General features: G+C 45.4%; 1 pseudogene; it reads left to right on the forward strand.

Moving 5' to 3' along the window:
• Positions 1-883: 883 nt before the first annotated feature.
• LOC131903297 (cyclin-A2-like) lies at positions 884-2,496 on the forward strand (annotated as a pseudogene).
• Positions 2,497-22,368: the final 19,872 nt, after the last annotated feature.

Consider the following 22,368-nt stretch of genomic DNA (forward strand, 5'->3'; position numbering starts at 1 on the left):
ACCTGGACTACACATTGAGTTCCAGGCCAGCCAGAGCTACGTAGTGATACCCTGTTTCAAACAAAAAAGATGAACTCCAAGTTCAGTGAGAGATTGTCTCAAGGAAGCAAGGTGGACTGCCATAGGGGAAGACACTGGATGTCTTCCGTTAGCCTCTGCACACTCGAGAGCGTAACTCTAACACACTGTATATGTGCGTACACTTGCTGGGTTAACCTGGGTGGCTAGCCCCTGGAGTCCTCCTCTTGCCCCTTCCTTGATCTTCCTTCCCAGATTTCTCCTCCTATTTATTCTCTCTGCCTGCCAGCCATGCCTATCCTTTCTCATGCCTTGTTATTGTCTGTTCAGCTATCTGGTGTGTTTTAGACAGGCACAGTAACACAGCATCAGAGTTAAGCAAATGCAACATAAAAGCGTACAACACATCTTTGCATCGTTAAAACATGCTACACAGCATAAACAAATGTAACACACCTAAAATAATATTCCACAACAGTTAGGAAGGAAGCTTAAAAGGGTAGAAAGGGGCACTGCTGGCCAACCTGCAGGACTGTGGGATTCATCTTCATTTGTAAGGCCAGCTCTTTCCTGAGCTTGGGGTTTGGATATGGGTTCTCGTCATACAACCTCTTCAGTGTTTCCAGTTGCTTCCGAGTGAATATAGTTCGTCTCCTATGTAGATCGCTCTGGGTCTCGTCTTGGAAAGATAGAAAGACAAGAATAGACTTTTGGGGCTGCTCATGGCACCTAGGCTCTTGCTCCTCCCGCCCACCCGCCTGCCCGCAACGCCAGCTCCGTGCATCGGCCGCCAGGGTCCCGCGCAGCCCGGGAGCTGCAGGCGCAGTGCACGCTCTGCCGCCGACGGATCCCGACCAGAGCCGCGATGCTGCCAGGCAGCTCGAGACAGTCGGGTCGAGAGGTGGGCTCGGCCCTGCCCTCGCTGCAGCAGGAAGACCAGGAGAATGTCAACCCCGAGAAGGTGGCGCCAGCCCAGCAGCCGCGGGCACAGGCGGCGCTGAAGGCCGGGAACGCGCTGGGAAACACGCCGCAGCAGAGACTCAAGACCTTCTTAAGAGTTGCACCTCTTGACCTGCTGACGTCCCACGCAACCTAAGTCAGAAGCTCATTTTTTAGTACCTGTAGGGTATTTTAGGACCTGTAGGGTCCTGGCCCCTGTTTTGGGTAACTGTTGCCTTGCTTGCTGACCTTGACCTTGATAGCCTCCCTATGCTTAAGGGAAGTGCCTTGTCTGTGTATCCTGCATAATGGGCGTTAACAGCTTAGATGCAAGATTGTAAAACATCTGCAGCGAACTTCTGCCCTCCGGGGTTCTCCCATTGTGCTGTAAGCCTGTATGTAAGACCTCTTCTCTCCTTCAATAAACAGCATTCGGCATTAAATTAAAAAAAAAAAGTCACACCACTTAAGGACCTTCCTATAAACGATGAACATGTTGCTGTTGGTTCTTCTTGGATTACTATTCATGTGAATGAAGCAGAAGAGACCCAGAAGAGGCCAGCTGAGCATAAAGAAACACAGTGTGGGCCGGGGCGGTGGTGGCACATACCTTTAATCCCAGCACTTGGGAGGCAGAGCCAGGTGGATCTCTGAGAGTTCGAGGCCAGCCTTGGCTACAGAGTGAGATCCAGGAAAGATGCAAAGCCTTACAGAGAAACTCTGTTTCGAAAAAACAAAACAAAACAATAAATAAATAAAAAGAAACACAGTGTGAAGATGCCCTGGCTTTCAATGCAGCGGTCTCTTTACCCGGAGCAAGAAAACCACTGGTACCTCTTGATTATCCAATGGATGGCAGTTTTGAATCACCACTTGCTATGGATATGTCTATTGTCTTAGAAGATGAAAAGCTGGGGTTAGGGATTTAGCTCAGTGGTAGAACGCTTGCCTAGCAAGCACAAGGCCCTGGGTTCGGTCCTCAGCTCTTAAAAAAAAAAAAAAAAAAAAAAAAAAAAAAGGAAGATGAAAAGCCGGTGAGTGTTAATGAAGTACCCGACTCTCATGAAGATATTCACACATACCTTAGGGAAATGGAGGTTAGGTGTAAACCTAAAGGGGGTTATATGAAGAAGCAGCCAGACATCACTAACTAGTCTGCGGGCCATCCTTGTGGACTGGCTGGCCAGTTGAAGTGGGAGAAGAATATAAATTACAGAATGACTGACACCTTGCATTTGGCTGTGAACTACATTGATCGGTTCCTCTCTTCCATGTCTGTGCTAAGAGGGAAGCTTCAGCTTGTGGGCACTGCTGCTATACTGCTAGCTTCAAAGTTTGGAGAAATAATACCCCCTAGAAGTAGCCGAGTTTGTGTATTTTACAGACGATACCTATTCCAAGAAGCCTTGTCTCATGGACCTTCACCAGACCTACCTCGGAGCACCACAGCATGCCCAACAGTCAATAAGGGAAAAGTACAAACATTCAAAATATCATGGTGTTTCTCTTCTCAACCCATCAGAGACACTAAATGTGTAAGAATGAAAGACTACCTTTGCTTAAAATGGGAGTCACTTGGAGTTCACACTCTACAGTTTTTATCTTGAGTTTTAATTTTTCAGTCATTTGAGAATGTAGATGGTATAGCCACAGGCAAATTATGGTATCCATTGCTTTTTAAATGGTTTTAATTTGTATATCTTTTGTACATTGTCTGTCTTAGATATGTGGCTAATTTTAATTGGTTTTGTTAACATTGGTGCTGCCAACTGTCAGGATAAGAATAAATTGGTTTGGAAATCTTTGCAAGTCAAAGTTAATATGAGATTAAAAAAAATAAGACTGGGCTGGAGAGATGGCTCAGAGGTTAAGAGGGGTTTTTTTTTTTTTTTTTTTTTTTTTTTCCAGACAGGGTTTCTCTGTATAGTTTTGGTGGCTGTCCTGGATCCCGCTCGGTAGCCCAGGTTGGCCTCGAACTCACAGAGATCCACCTGGCTCTGCCTCCCGAGTGCTGGGACTAAAGGTGTGTGCACCACCACCGCCCCGGCGGTCCTGAGTTTAATTCACAGCAACTACATGGTGGCTCACAACCATCTGTAATGAGATCTGGTGCCCTCTTCTGGCCTGCAGGTGTATATGCAGACAGAACACTGTATACATAAACTGATAATGTCACTTGGGAAAAAAAAGCAGACTCTCAATGTGTCCTTATTTTTTTGAGACAGGGTTTCACTTTTCACTATGTAAGCCAGACTGGTCTCGAACTTTCAGAGATTCACCTGCCTCTGCCTTTCCCCCTTATTTTTGAGAAAGGGTCTCACTTACCCCAGGCTGTCCTCCAACTTGCTATGTAGCCAAGGCTAACCTTGGCTCCTGTTCCTTCTACATCATCTTCTAAGTCTTTTATTGTAACTTGGGCTTAAAAGATAGCCACGCTTTTTTTTCCTCTCCCCCCTCCCCCCATAGCCACACTTTTAATTCCAGTACTCTCAGAAGACAGAAACAAGTGAATCTCTGACTTTCAGGTCTACATGGCAAGTTCGAGGCCAGCTAAGTGCTACCCAGTGAGACTCCTGCTTAGTGGAGTGGGGTTGAGAGGCCCTTCTATGTAGCTCAGGCTGGCTCGTCTGAAGCTCAAGATCTTTACACGTCAGCCTCCCAAGTGATGAGATCACAGGTAAGTGGTATTGTTTGGCTTGACTATAATTTAAAAGTGGAATCTTTTCCGGGTAGTGGTGATACACGCCCTTAATCCCAGCACTCGGGAGGCAGAGGCGGCCAGATCTCTGAGTTCAAGGCCAGTTTGGTATACAGATCACATTCCAGGACAGCCAGGGCTACCCAGAGAAACCAAAACCAAAAACCAAAAAGCAAACAACAACAACAACAACAACAAAACCCAAATTGGAATCTTAGGATGTAGCTCCTTGGTAAAACTGGTGTGGCAGCAAGCTCCTTTACCCATAGGCATTTCTTGTTCCGAAACCTTTGATAGCATTAAAAAATGGTCTCTGATGATCTCTGTGATAAGAAATATCCTTTCTAGGACAGATTATTCTTCCCTCTGGTCCAGGCTGACCTTAGAACACAAGACAATCCTTCTGATTCAGCCTACCAAGTGCTTGGATTACGAGGGTGCACCTCTATGCCTTTCTTTGCCAATCGTTGGTGTAGAGTCCGTGTTCAGCTCGATACAGCAAGCCTCAAAGCATTTAAAAGAATTTCAGCCATGCAACTGAAGCACAGTGGAGTTTTAAGCAGAAATATGCAACCATAGCTGTATCCTTTCCTCTAATGGCAACAATTATAAAAACACACCGCAACACACGTGGAGGGGGCAACAGCAGAGGCAGCAAGCCTTGCATGGGGAGAAACTGCTACAAGAAGGGTCTCACACGACAACGAACAGACAAACCGAGTGTGGTAGGTGACACATGCCTATGAGAGGGAGGCAACAGGATCTCATCCTCAGCTACACAATGAGATGGCGGCCAGCCTGGGCTACGGGAGACCATTAAAAAAAAAACAATGAAAACAGAATAAGAAACTTAAGTGCGGTGTTGTGGGACAAGACTTTCATCATAGCACTCGGGAAGCAGAGGATGGTAGATCCCTCGGAGGCCAGCCTGGTCTACATCATCAAGTTCCAAGATAGCCAAGGTTACATAGAATGACCATGTCAAGGAAGGAGGAGAATCTTCTGTCTGTAAAAAACCAAAAACCAACAACAAAAAAACCCCAAACACAAAACAAAAACAAATAAACAAATCCACAAAAGCCCAGAGATGGCTCAGCGGGGAAGAGTGTGTACTATTACTATCCTTGCAAAGCACATGGTTTCAATGTCCAGTATCCACCACATTGGACAGCTGCAAACTGCCTGTAAGTCAGCCATTCTCAGCCTGTGGGTTACGACCCCTTTGAGGGTTCAATGATCCTCTCACAGGGGTCCTATATCAGATATCCTGCATATCAGATATTTACATTACTATTCATAACAGTAGCAAAATCATAGTTATGAAGGATCAACGAAAATAAGTTCAATGGTTGAGGGACACCACAATGTGAGGAACTGTCACAGCATTAGGAAGGTTGAGAACCACTGTGTAAGTCCTCCTCCAGGGGCATCCAACTCTGCTGGCCTTTTCTGGCTTCTGCACTCATGTGCACATATCTACACACACATGCACTTTAAAATAATAATAGCCGGGCATGGTGATACACGCCTTTAATCCCACCACTCAAGAGGGAGAGGCAGTTGGATCTCTGTGAGTCTGAGGACTGCCCAGGCTACAGAGGATAGACAGGCTGTTACACAGAGAAACACTGTCTCCAATAACAAAAAAAAGAAGATAATAATAATAAAAATAAATCTCAAAGACAAAGCCCAAAATGACTGGGGATTTAGCTTGTGCAATATAACTTAGAGCGTGCAAGGATCTCCTCAGGACTTAAAACAGAAAAACATTCAAGACTTTGAAGCACTTCCTCACCCTAGGGGGGTTGTATGTAGGGAGACTAAGGGTAGAAAAAAGTGTTAAAGATGCAGATCAACATCTACAAGGTCCCCCTGCTTCCTTTCAGAGGGCTGGGGTTACAGGCACATGTTTCAGCTGTGACCATACTCCAAGGTGTGTACCTCGAAGAAGTGTAAAAGTCACATGGAGATTATGTCCTCCATAATCGCCAAAGGTTGTTCTCTGATCTCCATGTGTGGACCCCCACGCATACATACAAACATGACAGAGAAATGAATATGTAGTAAAATGTGACTCTCATGCTGTCATTAAGCAAAGAAAACCATTGGACAGTGCTGCAGCGGTGGACCGCGAGCCTCTGAGCACCATGTCCAGTGCTCACGGAGGCCAGACAATGCCAGACTCCCAAGGGATTGGAGTCAAAGATGGCTCCACATTGGTTTTGGGAATCAAATCCAGGTCCCCTGGAAAAGCATCTAGTGCTTGTAACCACTGTATCATCCTTCCAACCCCTCTATAAAGTTGCCAGCTGTGTTCAACTACAAATTATAATAATATATATATATATATTATAAGTTTTACATATATATGTAAAAGCAAGAACAAAATTAACAAAGTAACCAGAACTCCAAGGTATCTGAGTGCATAATCAACTAATCAATGAAGAAAAAGAAAGAAAAAACCCAATAAAAACATTCAGTCATCCCTGAAGGTCCAAGAAGGATAACTGGAAGATTAAACACTGAAGGTTAATTCCCTGGTTCCCGGAGTTCAAATCCCGGGACCTACGGTAGGAGAGAACCTATTCTAACTGCCTATTCTGATTGCCATAATATGATCCCCTTGCCTACAAATGCCGAGTGGTGGCATGCCTTTAATTGGGAGTCAAAGGCAGGAGAATCTCTGAATTCGAGGCCAGTCTACAGAGTCAGTTCCAGGACAGCCAGAGCTGTTACACAGAGAAACTCTGTCTTGAAAAACAACAAAAACAAAAGTAAAAGATGATAAAATGAAAAAGCAAAGAGGAAGAGTCCAAAGACAGAACCAGGCCTCAGTATTGGGTTCTGTACTTGACAAGTGTTTATGTGGACAATGATGTGTCTGTTGGAATCCCGGACTGATTCTGACTCCATTGGTACCTAGGCGGCACTCCTTTCTCTGTCTTACCTTCATGGAGGATGCAAGAGGGTGACATCTCAATCCCAGCTGCTCCCACTAAAGGCCGGCTGGATATATAGGTATGTTTGCAGCTTAATATATCCTCGTTCAACCACACCCACAGTCCCACCTCTTCCCTTTTTTGGCTTCTTCTTACTATGATCTGATCATTATGATCCCCAGATGTCTCACTGGTGCTGTATCGGGTGTCTGGGATGCCTCTGCAGGTAAAAGCTATACAATTATCACCTACATGCAGAGGATTTAGGTTGCTCTCATGCAGCCCGGATCACTTATCTCTGTGATTTTCCCTGTCATGATCTTGCCCGTATAATCCCTCCCCCACCTCTTGAACTTGACTCCTGGAGCTCCACCCAAGGCGTGCCTATGGATTTCTGCATTGGCTTTCATCAGCAACCAGTGCCCTTAGTTGCTGAGTGGTCTATCCAGCCCGAAGTTGTCTTTGGAAAAACTCTTATACATATGATGGAGGGCTCATGTGTCATGGCGCTGCAGAAGTAGTTGACCATAGGTAGTTCAAGTCCCAGAATGCAGCAGGTATAGGTGGTAGTGCTTGTTTTGTTTTTTCCAGACAGGGTTTGTCTGAGTAACAGCCGTGGCTATCCTTGAACTTGCTCTGTATTTCAGGCTGGCTTAACTCACAGAGATCTGCCTGCCTCTGCCTCCCAAGTGTTGGGCAGAATGGAATACATTTTTAAGAAAGATTTATTTATTTATTTATTATGTATACAGTGTTCTGTCTGCATGTATGCCTGCAGGCCAGAGGAGGGCACGGGATCTCAGTACAGATGGTTGTGAGCCACCATGTGGTTGCTGGGAATTGAACTCTGGACCTCTGGAAGAGCCCCCAGTGATCTTAACCTCTAAGCTTTCTCACCAGCTCCAACCCCCAATGGAACATTTTTAAGAAAGGTTTATTTTAGCGTATGGGTCTTTTGCCTCCATGAATGCCTGTGCAGAACAGTATGTGTAGTACACATGGAAGCCGGGAAGGGAGTGATAGATCTCCCTGAAACTGGGGTTACAGATAGTTGCGAGGTGAAAGATGGGTGTTGCAAACTGGACCCAGGTCCTCTAGAAGAGCAGTCAGGGCACCCAACGATTAAGCCATCTCTCTAGTAGCCCATAAAGTTTACTGTATTTTTATTTTTGTGTATGAGTGTGGGTTTGGACATATGTATGCAGAAGTCCATGGAGGAAAGAAAAGGACTTCAAATCGCCTGAAGAGCTACATGATGTGGGTTCTGGGAACAGAAATGTGGATCAGAAGAGACCAGAGAAGACATCAGATTTCACTGGGATAGGAGTTACAGATGGTTATAAGAAACATTGAATTAAGCCCTGTGGCTGTGGAGGCAAACTGGGCATTGGTGGAACACTCCTTTAATCCCAGCTTCAGGGAGGCACCTAATCCCAAGACAGAAAAAGAAAAGGCATATGTTGATACAAGCTTCTGCATTAGTGGTGAGCAGCAACACAGACAAGCCTAGTCTTGAAAAATAAAAAATAAGTAAGTAAGTAAATAAATAAATAAATAAATAAATGAAATAGAGTCACTTACAGGCTGTCATGATCTTCATGTCTGGGTTTTCTTTTGCTTCGGTCTGTCTTTAAGCTGTAGAATTCATGGCTGTAAGTATTCCACCGTGACAAGACAATGGTGTTAAGACTTAGGACATGAAACTGTAGTGGTCCATGTGTGGATGGACACATTCATGTATGCAGGCATCCCTTGATGGACAGGTGGGGAGAGCAGGAAGACAGGGCACTAAGTGCTTCTTAACAGGGTGGGTGTTGTCTTTGGGGGTTTTGAGGATGTTTGGGAGCTGTAATCACAGCTCTTATGAAGCTGAGGAAAGAAGATGTTTTATGAGTTCATTTTAATTATCACTGAAACCTGTGATACTTGAAATAAAAATACTATAAAAGCTCAAAACAGCAAAACTGGAAAACATTTGGCAACAACCCAGAACGGATGACTTTGTCACATTATGAATCTAGAAATGGCTCACTACTTTAAATTAATTTATTTTTAATTTATGTGCATGGGTATTTTACTCGCCTGCATGTCTGTGCACCAGAATGCAGAGGGAGGTGTTGAATCCATTGGAGGTGGACTTACAGGTGATTGTGAACTCCCATATGGATGCTGGGACCTGAACCCGAGTCCTCTGCTACAGGAACTAGCTCTCTTAACCTCTGAGCCATTTCTCCAGGCAAGTGGCTCATTTTAAAGTGGTTAAGCTGGGCATGGCCGCTAAAAGCTCTCATTCCCTCATTTGGATTTCTGAAGCAGGATGGTTGCTGAAAATTTGAGGCTAGCCTGGGCTATGGTGTCGCAATATAAAAAAAATGGTTGATTTTCACTTCATGAATTATACTTCAAAGTAGGATAATAAAGGGGGTGGGGGTTCTGTCTCGAAATAGAAGTAAGCCTTGGGGGCCTGGGTCTGGAGCTGCCTAGCAAGAGGCTCATGTCCAGTCCACTGCACCACACACAGGCAGCCTACAAGCTCACAGTAGACTCCTGTGTGTCTTTGACTGTATTAATCTTCTCGTTTCATGTGGGTAGGATGTGACCAGCAGCTGCTGGGGTTAGGGAACCACTGTGCTAGTGAACTTTTTCACGGCTGGTGGTGAGGCTCCATGCTTAGAACTGGCAAAGTCCTTGTTTGTCCTCATCCTCAACACGCCACAAACCAAATCAAAACAGCTGACTTCTAAATCCTCCTAGAGGCTGAACTTTCTCTCTCGGTGTGTGGAATTACAAGCCAGTGCAGCCCCTGGTCTCTTCCTCTTTTCCACTTTTTTTTTTTTTTTTTTTTTTTTTTTTTTTTTTTGGTTTTTCAAGACAGGGTTTCTCTGTGTAGCTTTGCGCCTTTCCTGGAACTCACTTGGTAGCCCAGGCTGGCCTTGAACTCACAAAGATCCGCCTGGCTCTGCCTCCCGAGTGCTGGGATTAAAGGCGTGCGCCACCACCGCCCGGCTCTTTTCCACTTTTGACATGGAAGTCTACTGGTCTTACCAGTAAGCCACATCCCCAGTTTATTATTATTTTACCTACATGTTCTCAGAAATGCTTACTTGAGAAGTGCCAGTATTCAGAGTAGAGAGGCAGGTGAATTCTTCTTTCTTCCCAAACACCAGCACCAGCACCACCAATCTGGTTGTGGTGTAACCCTCAAGGATACAGAAGAGTTGAGTGTGGTTTTGGTGCTTCTGTGTGTGCCCTGTGCTGGAGACTGGAGCTGAGGCTCGTGCTAGGCACTTGGTCCAGCCCCAGGTCCAGCCCCTGGGCATTTATTTCTATTTGGAGTCAGGAACTCCCTGACTTTCCTAGACTGGACTTCAGTTTGGCCACATTCTGCCTTTGCCTCAGGACCTAGAATCTCCAGGCTGAAATTGAAGGTCATCTTCAGCAACCTAGTGAGTTCCCGGCCAGCCTGAGCAATATGAGACTTCCTATTATAAACAAAGTTTTCCCAGGTCTAGAAAAGCACACAACTGAATGAATCTGCATCCAATGACAAAAAAAAGACCCTCTGTGCCAGCGGGAAGCTGAACTCTAGTCTTGTGCTAAGAGCAGCAAGAGCTCTTAACTGCTGAGCCATCTTTCCAGTTCCACGCATATCCTATTTTAAATAAAGTAAGCTCATCAAACATCTTCAAATAAATATATTTGAAAAAATATATACATATGGAAAGCTATGGGATGAGTTTAATTGACTTTGCTGTAATCCCAGAACTAGTAATGGGCAGAGGTGGTTGCCTTACCCATTGGTTGCTCCCCATCTCCACCCTCTGCACCCCCATGACAGGGTCTCCTGTAGCTCTGGCTGTCCTGGATCTCACCATGTAGACATCACTGGCCTCAAACTCACAGAGATCCAGCTACATCTGCCTCTCAATGTTGTGACAAAGGCAGTGTAGCTTTAATCCTGTAACCCAGGCAGGCATGGAATTTATCTTCTTGCTCCAGTAACCTAAGAGGCTGGGATTATGACCTGGATCATCAAGCTGTTTTTTCCTGTGGTCATGGAGATGCTGTTGCCTCTGTGTCCAGTTGTGGGAGGCAGAGAGCCTGTCAGGAAGGAAAGAAGTATAAGAATCTCCAACCTATCACTGCTGGGGTGTGTCTCCAGACACACCCTTAATCCAGCCCTTAATCCAGATCCAGGGGAGGCAGAGGCAAGTCTGGCCTATAATGTGAATTCCAGGACAGTCAGGGCTGTTACCCAGAGAAATCGGTCTACAGAAACCAAACCAAACCAAACCAAACCAAACCAAACCACAAAAGCAATTAAAATGATGTCTCAGATGGTTCAATGGCTTGAGATAAGAAACAGTCCATGACAAAGGGCCTGAGGATACTTTATTTAATTATTGCAATCAGTCAGTTTTAAATCTTTCAGGACACCTCATCCTCCAATCAGTCACCACGTCCCTGCTGGTGAGATGACCCATGAGGTAAAGTCACTTGCTGCCAGTCCTGACAACCTGAGCTCCAACACTAAGGACCCCATGGTGGAAGGCAAGGACTGCCTTGTCCTCCTTGTCATGTGACCTCCATGTTGCTGCCTTTTCAAGAGCACAAACACACACAAAAAGTAAGTAAATGTAATTAAAACAAAACCCCCAACTCATTCATCTAGTGCTCAAATGTCATCCTGTATCTACCTAGGCTTTTTGAGGAAATAGATATAATCGAGGAGTGGTGGTGCACACCTTTAATCCAGGCCCTAGGAGGCAGAGTCAGGAGGATCCCTTTGAGTTCAAGGCAGTTTAGTCTACAGAGTGACTTCCAGGACAGCCAGAGAAGTTACACAGAGAAACCCATTCACCTCCCTCCCCGCTCCCCCAGACAGTTTCTCTGTGTAGATTTGGATCCAGTCCTGAAACTCGGTTTGTAAACAAGGCTGGCCTTGAATTCAGAGATCCTCCTGCCTCTGCCTCCCCAGTGCTTGGACTAAGGGCATCCACCACCACCTCTTGAGAGAAACCCAGTCTTGAAAAACAAAAAACCAAAACAAACAAACAAAAAGTAGTCACTCACAGGCTTTCATGAACTCAATGTCCTGCTGTCTTTTGCTTTGGTCTGTCTTTAAGCTGTGGAATTCATGGCTGTAAGTATTCCACCGTGACAAGACAATGGTGTTAAGACTTAGGACATGGAACTGTAGTGGTCCATGTGTGGATGGACACATTCATGTATGCAGGCATCCCTTGATGGACAGGTGGGGAGAGCAGGAAGACAGGGCACTAAGTGCTTCTTAACAGGGTGGGTGTTGTCTTTGGGGGTTTTGAGGATGTTTGGGAGCTGTAATCACAGCTCTTATGAAGCTGAGGAAAGAAGATGTTTTATGAGTTCATTTTAATTATCACTGAAACCTGTGATACTTGAAATGAAAATACCATAAAAGCTCAAAACAGCAAAACTGGAAAACATTTGGCAACAACCCAGAAAGGATGACTTTGTCACATTATGAATCTAGAAATGGCTCACTACTTTAAATTAATTTATTTTTAATTTATGTGCATGGGTATTTTACTCGCCTGCATGTCTGTGCACCAGAATGCAGAGGGAGGTGTTGAATCCATTGGAGGTGGACTTACAGGTGATTGTGAACTCCCATATGGATGCTGGGACCTGAACCCGAGTCCTCTGCTACAGGAACTAGCTCTCTTAACCTCTGAGCCATTTCTCCAGGCAAGTGGCTCATTTTAAAGTGGTTAAGCTGGGCATGGCCGCTAAAAGCTCTCATTCCCTCATTTGGATTTCTGAAGCAGGATGGTTGCTGAAAATTTGAGGCTAGCCTGGGCTATGGTGTCGCAATATAAAAAAATGGTTGATTTTCACTTCATGAATTATACTTCAAAGTAGGATAATAAAGGGGGTGGGGGTTCTGTCTCGAAATAGAAGTAAGCCTTGGGGGCCTGGGTCTGGAGCTGCCTAGCAAGAGGCTCATGTCCAGTCCACTGCACCACACACAGGCAGCCTACAAGCTCACAGTAGACTCCTGTGTGTCTTTGGCTGTATTAATCTTCTCGTTTCATGTGGGTAGGATGTGACCAGCAGCTGCTGGGGTTAGGGAACCATTGTGCTAGTGAACTTTTTCAGGGCTGATGGTGAGGCTCCATGCTTAGAACTGGCAAAGTCCTTGTTTGTCCTCATCCTCAACATGCCACAAACCAAATCAAAACAGCTGACTTCTAAATCCTCCTGGAGGCTGAACTTTCTCTCTCGGTGTGTGGAATTACAAGCCAGTGCAGCCCCTGGTCTCTTCCTCTTTTCCACTTTTGACATGGAAGTCTACTGGTCTTACCAGTAAGCCACATCCCCAGTTTATTATTATTTTACCTACATGTTCTCAGAAATGCTTACTTGAGAAGTGCCAGTATTCAGAGTAGAGAGGCAGGTGAATTCTTCTTTCTTCCCAAACACCAGCACCAGCACCACCAATCTGGTTGTGGTGTAACCCTCAAGGATACAGAAGAGTTGAGTGTGGTTTTGGTGCTTCTGTGTGTGCCCTGTGCTGGAGACTGGAGCTGAGGCTCGTGCTAGGCACTTGGTCCAGCCCCAGGTCCAGCCCCTGGGCATTTATTTCTATTTGGAGTCAGGAACTCCCTGACTTTCCTAGACTGGACTTCAGTTTGGCCACATTCTGCCTTTGCCTCAGGACCTAGAATCTCCAGGCTGAAGTTGAAGGTCATCTTCAGCAACCTAGTGAGTTCCCGGCCAGCCTGAGCAATATGAGACTTCCTATTATAAACAAAGTTTCCCAGGTCTAGAAAAGCACACAACTGAATGAATCTGCATCCAATGACAAAAAAAAGACCCTCTGTGCCAGCGGGAAGCTGAACTCTAGTCTTGTGCTAAGAGCAGCAAGAGCTCTTAACTGCTGAGCCATCTTTCCAGTTCCACGCATATCCTATTTTAAATAAAGTAAGCTCATCAAACATCTTCAAATAAATATATTTGAAAAAATATATACATATGGAAAGCTATGGGATGAGTTTAATTGACTTTGCTGTAATCCCAGAACTAGTAATGGGCAGAGGTGGTTGCCTTACCCATTGGTTGCTCCCCATCTCCACCCTCTGCACCCCCATGACAGGGTCTCCTGTAGCTCTGGCTGTCCTGGATCTCACCATGTAGACATCACTGGCCTCAAACTCACAGAGATCCAGCCACATCTGCCTCTCAATGTTGTGACAAAGGCAGTGTAGCTTTAATCCTGTAACCCAGGCAGGCATGGAATTTATCTTCTTGCTCCAGTAACCTAAGAGGCTGGGATTATGACCTGGATCATCAAGCTGTTTTTTCCTGTGGTCATGGAGGTGCTGTTGCCTCTGTGTCCAGTTGTGGGAGGCAGAGAGCCTGTCAGGAAGGAAAGAAGTATAAGAATCTCCAACCTATCACTGCTGGGGTGTGTCTCCAGACACACCCTTAATCCAGCCCTTAATCCAGATCCAGGGGAGGCAGAGGCAAGTCTGGCCTATAATGTGAATTCCAGGACAGTCAGGGCTGTTACCCAGAGAAATCGGTCTACAGAAACCAAACCAAACCAAACCAAACCAAACCAAACCACAAAAGCAATTAAAATGATGTCTCAGATGGTTCAATGGCGTGAGATAAGAAACAGTCCATGACAAAGGGCCTGAGGATACTTTATTTAATTATTGCAATCAGTCAGTTTTAACTCTTTCAGGACACCTCATCCTCCAATCAGTCACCACGTCCCTGCTGGTGAGATGACCCATGAGGTAAAGTCACTTGCTGCCAGTCCTGACAACCTGAGCTCCAACACTAAGGACCCCATGGGGGAAGGCAAGGACTGCCTTGTCCTCCTTGTCATGTGACCTCCATGTTGCTGCCTTTTCAAGAGCACAAACACACACAAAAAGTAAGTAAATGTAATTAAAACAAAACCCCCAACTCATTCATCTAGTGCTCAAATGTCATCCTGTATCGACCTAGGCTTTTTGAGGAAATAGATATAATCGAGGAGTGGTGGTGCACACCTTTAATCCAGGCCCTAGGAGGCAGAGTCAGGAGGATCCCTTTGAGTTCAAGGCAGTTTAGTCTACAGAGTGACTTCCAGGACAGCCAGAGAAGTTACACAGAGAAACCCATTCACCTCCCTCCCCGCTCCCCCAGACAGTTTCTCTGTGTAGATTTGGATCCAGTCCTGAAACTCGGTTTGTAAACAAGGCTGGCCTTGAATTCAGAGATCCTCCTGCCTCTGCCTCCCCAGTGCTTGGACTAAGGGCATCCACCACCACCTCTTGAGAGAAACCCAGTCTTGAAAAACAAAAAACCAAAACAAACAAACAAAAAGTAGTCACTCACAGGCTTTCATGAACTCAATGTCCTGTTGTCTTTTGCTTTGGTCTGTCTTTAAGCTGTGGAATTCATGGCTGTAAGTATTCCACCGTGACAAGACAATGGTGTTAAGACTTAGGACATGGAACTGTAGTGGTCCATGTGTGGATGGACACATTCATGTATGCAGGCATCCCTTGATGGACAGGTGGGGAGAGCAGGAAGACAGGGCACTAAGTGCTTCTTAACAGGGTGGGTGTTGTCTTTGGGGGTTTTGAGGATGTTTGGGAGCTGTAATCACAGCTCTTATGAAGCTGAGGAAAGAAGATGTTTTATGAGTTCATTTTAATTATCACTGAAACCTGTGATACTTGAAATGAAAATACCATAAAAGCTCAAAACAGCAAAACTGGAAAACATTTGGCAACAACCCAGAAAGGATGACTTTGTCACATTATGAATCTAGAAATGGCTCACTACTTTAAATTAATTTATTTTTAATTTATGTGCATGGGTATTTTACTCGCCTGCATGTCTGTGCACCAGAATGCAGAGGGAGGTGTTGAATCCATTGGAGGTGGACTTACAGGTGATTGTGAACTCCCATATGGATGCTGGGACCTGAACCCGAGTCCTCTGCTACAGGAACTAGCTCTCTTAACCTCTGAGCCATTTCTCCAGGCAAGTGGCTCATTTTAAAGTGGTTAAGCTGGGCATGGCCGCTAAAAGCTCTCATTCCCTCATTTGGATTTCTGAAGCAGGATGGTTGCTGAAAATTTGAGGCTAGCCTGGGCTATGGTGTCGCAATATAAAAAAAATGGTTGATTTTCACTTCATGAATTATACTTCAAAGTAGGATAATAAAGGGGGTGGGGGTTCTGTCTCGAAATAGAAGTAAGCCTTGGGGGCCTGGGTCTGGAGCTGCCTAGCAAGAGGCTCATGTCCAGTCCACTGCACCACACACAGGCAGCCTACAAGCTCACAGTAGACTCCTGTGTGTCTTTGGCTGTATTAATCTTCTCGTTTCATGTGGGTAGGATGTGACCAGCAGCTGCTGGGGTTAGGGAACCATTGTGCTAGTGAACTTTTTCAGGGCTGATGGTGAGGCTCCATGCTTAGAACTGGCAAAGTCCTTGTTTGTCCTCATCCTCAACACGCCACAAACCAAATCAAAACAGCTGACTTCTAAATCCTCCTGGAGGCTGAACTTTCTCTCTCGGTGTGTGGAATTACAAGCCAGTGCAGCCCCTGGTCTCTTCCTCTTTTCCACTTTTGACATGGAAGTCTACTGGTCTTACCAGTAAGCCACATCCCCAGTTTATTATTATTTTACCTACATGTTCTCAGAAATGCTTACTTGAGAAGTGCCAGTATTCAGAGTAGAGAGGCAGGTGAATTCTTCTTTCTTCCCAAACACCAGCACCAGCACCACCAATCTGGTTGTGGTGTAACCCTCAAGGATACAGAAGAGTTGAGTGTGGTTTTGGTGCTTCTGTGTGTGCCCTGTGCTGGAGACTGGAGCTGAGGCTCGTGCTAGGCACTTGGTCCAGCCCCAGGTCCAGCCCCTGGGCATTTATTTCTATTTGGAGTCAGGAACTCCCTGACTTTCCTAGACTGGACTTCAGTTTGGCCACATTCTGCCTTTGCCTCAGGACCTAGAATCTCCAGGCTGAAGTTGAAGGTCATCTTCAGCAACCTAGTGAGTTCCCGGCCAGCCTGAGCAATATGAGACTTCCTATTATAAACAAAGTTTTCCCAGGTCTAGAAAAGCACACAACTGAATGAATCTGCATCCAATGACAAAAAAAAGACCCTCTGTGCCAGCGGGAAGCTGAACTCTAGTCTTGTGCTAAGAGCAGCAAGAGCTCTTAACTGCTGAGCCATCTTTCCAGTTCCACGCATATCCTATTTTAAATAAAGTAAGCTCATCAAACATCTTCAAATAAATATATTTGAAAAAATATATACATATGGAAAGCTATGGGATGAGTTTAATTGACTTTGCTGTAATCCCAGAACTAGTAATGGGCAGAGGTGGTTGCCTTACCCATTGGTTGCTCCCCATCTCCACCCTCTGCACCCCCATGACAGGGTCTCCTGTAGCTCTGGCTGTCCTGGATCTCACCATGTAGACATCACTGGCCTCAAACTCACAGAGATCCAGCCACATCTGCCTCTCAATGTTGTGACAAAGGCAGTGTAGCTTTAATCCTGTAACCCAGGCAGGCATGGAATTTATCTTCTTGCTCCAGTAACCTAAGAGGCTGGGATTATGACCTGGATCATCAAGCTGTTTTTTCCTGTGGTCATGGAGGTGCTGTTGCCTCTGTGTCCAGTTGTGGGAGGCAGAGAGCCTGTCAGGAAGGAAAGAAGTATAAGAATCTCCAACCTATCACTGCTGGGGTGTGTCTCCAGACACACCCTTAATCCAGCCCTTAATCCAGATCCAGGGGAGGCAGAGGCAAGTCTGGCCTATAATGTGAATTCCAGGACAGTCAGGGCTGTTACCCAGAGAAATCGGTCTACAGAAACCAAACCAAACCAAACCAAACCAAACCAAACCAAACCAAACCACAAAAGCAATTAAAATGATGTCTCAGATGGTTCAATGGCGTGAGATAAGAAACAGTCCATGACAAAGGGCCTGAGGATACTTTATTTAATTATTGCAATCAGTCAGTTTTAAATCTTTCAGGACACCTCATCCTCCAATCAGTCACCACGTCCCTGCTGGTGAGATGACCCATGAGGTAAAGTCACTTGCTGCCAGTCCTGACAACCTGAGCTCCAACACTAAGGACCCCATGGTGGAAGGCAAGGACTGCCTTGTCCTCCTTGTCATGTGACCTCCATGTTGCTGCCTTTTCAAGAGCACAAACACAGAAAAAGTAAGTAAATGTAATTAAAACAAAACCCCCAACTCATTCATCCAGTGCTCAAATGTCATCCTGTATCGACCTAGGCTTTTTGAGGAAATAGATATAATCGAGGAGTGGTGGTGCACACCTTTAATCCAGGCCCTAGGAGGCAGAGTCAGGAGGATCCCTTTGAGTTCAAGGCAATCTAGTCTACAGAGTGACTTCCAGGACAGCCAGAGGAGTTACACAGAGAAACCCATTCACCTCCCTCCCCCCTCCCCCAGACAGTTTCTCTGTGTAGATTTGGATCCAGTCCTGAAACTCGGTTTGTAAACAAGGCTGGCCTTGAATTCAGAGATCCTCCTGCCTCTGCCTCCCCAGTGCTTGGACTAAGGGCATCCACCACCACCTCTTGAGAGAAACCCAGTCTTGAAAAACAAAAAACCAAAACAAACAAACAAAAAGTAGTCACTCACAGGCTTTCATGAACTCAATGTCCTGCTGTCTTTTGCTTTGGTCTGTCTTTAAGCTGTAGAATTCATGGCTGTAAGTATTCCACCGTGACAAGACAATGGTGTTAAGACTTAGGACATGGAACTGTAGTGGTCCATGTGTGGATGGACACATTCATGTATGCAGGCATCCCTTGATGGACAGGTGGGGAGAGCAGGAAGACAGGGCACTAAGTGCTTCTTAACAGGGTGGGTGTTGTCTTTGGGGGTTTTGAGGTTGTTTGGGAGCTGTAATCACAGCTCTTATGAAGCTGAGGAAAGAAGATGTTTTATGAGTTCATTTTAATTATCACTGAAACCTGTGATACTTGAAATGAAAATACCATAAAAGCTCAAAACAGCAAAACTGGAAAACATTTGGCAACAACCCAGAACGGATGACTTTGTCACATTATGAATCTAGAAATGGCTCACTACTTTAAATTAATTTATTTTTAATTTATGTGCATGGGTATTTTACTTGCCTGCATGTCTGTGCGCCAGAAAGCAGAGGAAGGTGTTGAATCCATTGGAGGTGGAGTTACAGGTGATTGTGAACTCCCATATGGATGCTGGGACCTGAACCCGAGTCCTCTGCTACAGGAACTAGCTCTCTTAACCTCTGAGCCATTTCTCCAGGCAAGTGGCTCATTTTAAAGTGGTTAAGCTGGGCATGGCCGCTAAAAGCTCTCATTCCCTCATTTGGATTTCTGAAGCAGGATGGTTGCTGAAAATTTGAGGCTAGCCTGGGCTATGGTGTCGCAATATAAAAAAAATGGTTGATTTTCACTTCATGAATTATACTTCAAAGTAGGATAATAAAGGGGGTGGGGGTTCTGTCTCGAAATAGAAGTAAGCCTTGGGGGCCTGGGTCTGGAGCTGCCTAGCAAGAGGCTCATGTCCAGTCCACTGCACCACACACAGGCAGCCTACAAGCTCACAGTAGACTCCTGTGTGTCTTTGGCTGTATTAATCTTCTCGTTTCATGTGGGTAGGATGTGACCAGCAGCTGCTGGGGTTAGGGAACCATTGTGCTAGTGAACTTTTTCAGGGCTGATGGTGAGGCTCCATGCTTAGAACTGGCAAAGTCCTTGTTTGTCCTCATCCTCAACATGCCACAAACCAAATCAAAACAGCTGACTTCTAAATCCTCCTGGAGGCTGAACTTTCTCTCTCGGTGTGTGGAATTACAAGCCAGTGCAGCCCCTGGTCTCTTCCTCTTTTCCACTTTTGACATGGAAGTCTACTGGTCTTACCAGTAAGCCACATCCCCAGTTTATTATTATTTTACCTACATGTTCTCAGAAATGCTTACTTGAGAAGTGCCAGTATTCAGAGTAGAGAGGCAGGTGAATTCTTCTTTGTTCCCAAACACCAGCACCAGCACCACCAATCTGGTTGTGGTGTAACCCTCAAGGATACAGAAGAGTTGAGTGTGGTTTTGGTGCTTCTGTGTGTGCCCTGTGCTGGAGACTGGAGCTGAGGCTCGTGCTAGGCACTTGGTCCAGCCCCAGGTCCAGCCCCTGGGCATTTATTTCTATATGGAGTCAGGAACTACCTGACTTTCCTAGACTGGACTTCAGTTTGGCCACATTCTGCCTTTGCCTCAGGACCTAGAATCTCCAGGCTGAAGTTGAAGGTCATCTTCAGCAACCTAGTGAGTTCCCGGCCAGCCTGAGCAATATGAGACTTCCTATTATAAACAAAGTTTTCCCAGGTCTAGAAAAGCACACAACTGAATGAATCTGCATCCGAAGAACAAAAAAAGACCCTCTGTGCCAGTGGGAAGCTGAACTCTGGTCTTGTGCTAAGAGCAGCAAGAGCTCTTAACTGCTGAGCCATCTTTCCAGTTCCACGCATATCCTATTTTAAATAAAGTAAGCTCATCAAACAACTTCAAATAAATATATTTGAAAATATATATACATATGGAAAGCTATGGGAAGAGTTTAATTGACTTTGCTGTAATCCCAGAACTAGTAATTGGCAGAGGTGGTTGCCTTACCCATTGGTTGCTCCCTATCTCCACCCTCTGCACCCCCATGACAGGGTCTCCTGTAGCTCTGACTGTCCTGGATCTCACCATGTAGACATCACTGGCCTCAAACTCACAGAGATCCAGCCACATCTGCCTCTTAATGTTGTGACAAAGGCAGTGTAGCTTTAATCCTGTAACCCAGGCAGGCATGGAATTTATCTTCTTGCTCCAGTAACCTAAGAGGCTGGGATTATGACCTGGATCATCAAGCTGTTTTTACCTGTGGTCATGGAGGTGCTGTTGCCTCTGTGTCCAGTTGTGGGAGGCAGAGAGCCTGTCAGGAAGGAAAGAAGGATAAGACCCACCAACCAATCAACTGCTGGGGTGTGTCTCCAGCCCTTAATCCAGACTCTGGGGACGCAGAGGCAAGTCTGGCCTATAATGTGAGTTCCAGGACAGCCAGGGCTGTTACCCAGAGAAATCGGTCTACAGAAACCAAACCAAACCACAAAAGCAATTAAATTGATGGCTCAGATGGTTCAATGGCCTGAGATAAGAAACAGTCCATGACAAGGGCCTGAGGATACTTTATTTAATTATTGCAATCAGTCAGTTTTAACTCTTTCAGGACACCCCATCCTCCAATCAGTCACCACGTCCCTGCTGGTGAGATGACCCATGAGGTAAAGTCACTTGCTGCCAGTCCTGACAACCTGAGCTCCAACACTAAGGACCCCATGGTGGAAGGCAAGGACTGCCTTGTCCTCCTTGTCATGTGACCTCCATGTTGCTGCCTTTTCAAGAGCACAAACACACACAAAAAGTAAGTAAATGTAATTAAAACAAAACCCCTAACTCATTCATCTAGTGCTCAAATGTCATGCCGTATCGACCTAGGCTTTTTGAGGAAATAGATTTAATCGAGGAGTGGTGGTGCACACCTTTAATCCAGGCCCTAGGAGGCAGAGTCAGGAGGATCCCTTTGAGTTCAAGGCAATCTAGTCTACAGAGTGACTTCCAGGACAGCCAGAGGAGTTACACAGAGAAACCCATTCTCCCCCCTGCCCCCGCCCCCAGACAGTTTCTCTGTGTAGATTTGGATCCAGACCTGAAACTCGGTTTGTAAACAAGGCTGGCCTTGAATTCAGAGATCCTCCTGCCTCTGCCTCCCCTGTGCTTGGATTAAGGGCATCCACCACAGCCTCTTGAGAGAAACCCAGTCTTAAAAAACAAAAAACTAAAACAAACAAACAAAAAGTAGTCACTCACAGACTTTCATGAACTCAATGTCCTGTTGTCTTTTGCTTTGGTCTGTCTTTAAGCTGTGGAATTCATGGCTGTAAGTATTTCACCATGACAAGACAATGGTGTTAAGACTTAGGACATGGAACTGTAGTGGTCCATGTGTGGATGGACACATTCATGTATGCAGGCATCCCTTGATGGACAGGTGGGGAGAGCAGGAAGACAGGGCACTAAGTGCTTCTTAACAGGGTGGGTGTTGTCTTTGGGGTTTTGAGAATTTTTGGGAGCTGTAATCACAGCTCTTATGAAGCTGAGGAAAGATGTTTTATGAGTTCATTTTAATTATCACTGAAACCTGTGATACTTGAAATAAAAATACCATAAAAGCTCAAAACAGCAAAACTGGAAAACATTTGGCAACAACACAGAACGGATGACTTTGTCACATTATGAATCTAGAAATGGCTCACTACTTTAAATTAATTTATTTTTAATTTATGTGCATGGGTATTTTACTTGCCTGCATGTCTGTGCGCCAGAAAGCAGAGGAAGGTGTTGAATCCATTGGAGGTGGACTTACAGGTGATTGTGAACTCCCATATGGATGCTGGGACCTGAACCCGAGTCCTCTGCTACAGGAACTAGCTCTCTTAACCTCTGAGCCATTTCTCCAGGCAAGTGGCTCATTTTAAAGTGGTTAAGCTGGGCATGGCCGCTAAAAGCTCTCCTTCCCTCATTTGGATTTCTGAAGCAGGATGGTTGCTGAAAATTTGAGGCTAGCCTGGGCTATGGTGTCGCAATATAAAAAAAATGGTTGATTTTCACTTCATGAATTATACTTCAAAGTAGGATAATAAAG

The sequence above is a fragment of the Peromyscus eremicus genome, chromosome 1, assembly GCF_949786415.1.
Source record: "Peromyscus eremicus chromosome 1, PerEre_H2_v1, whole genome shotgun sequence".
NCBI classification, from domain to species: domain Eukaryota; kingdom Metazoa; phylum Chordata; class Mammalia; order Rodentia; family Cricetidae; genus Peromyscus; species Peromyscus eremicus.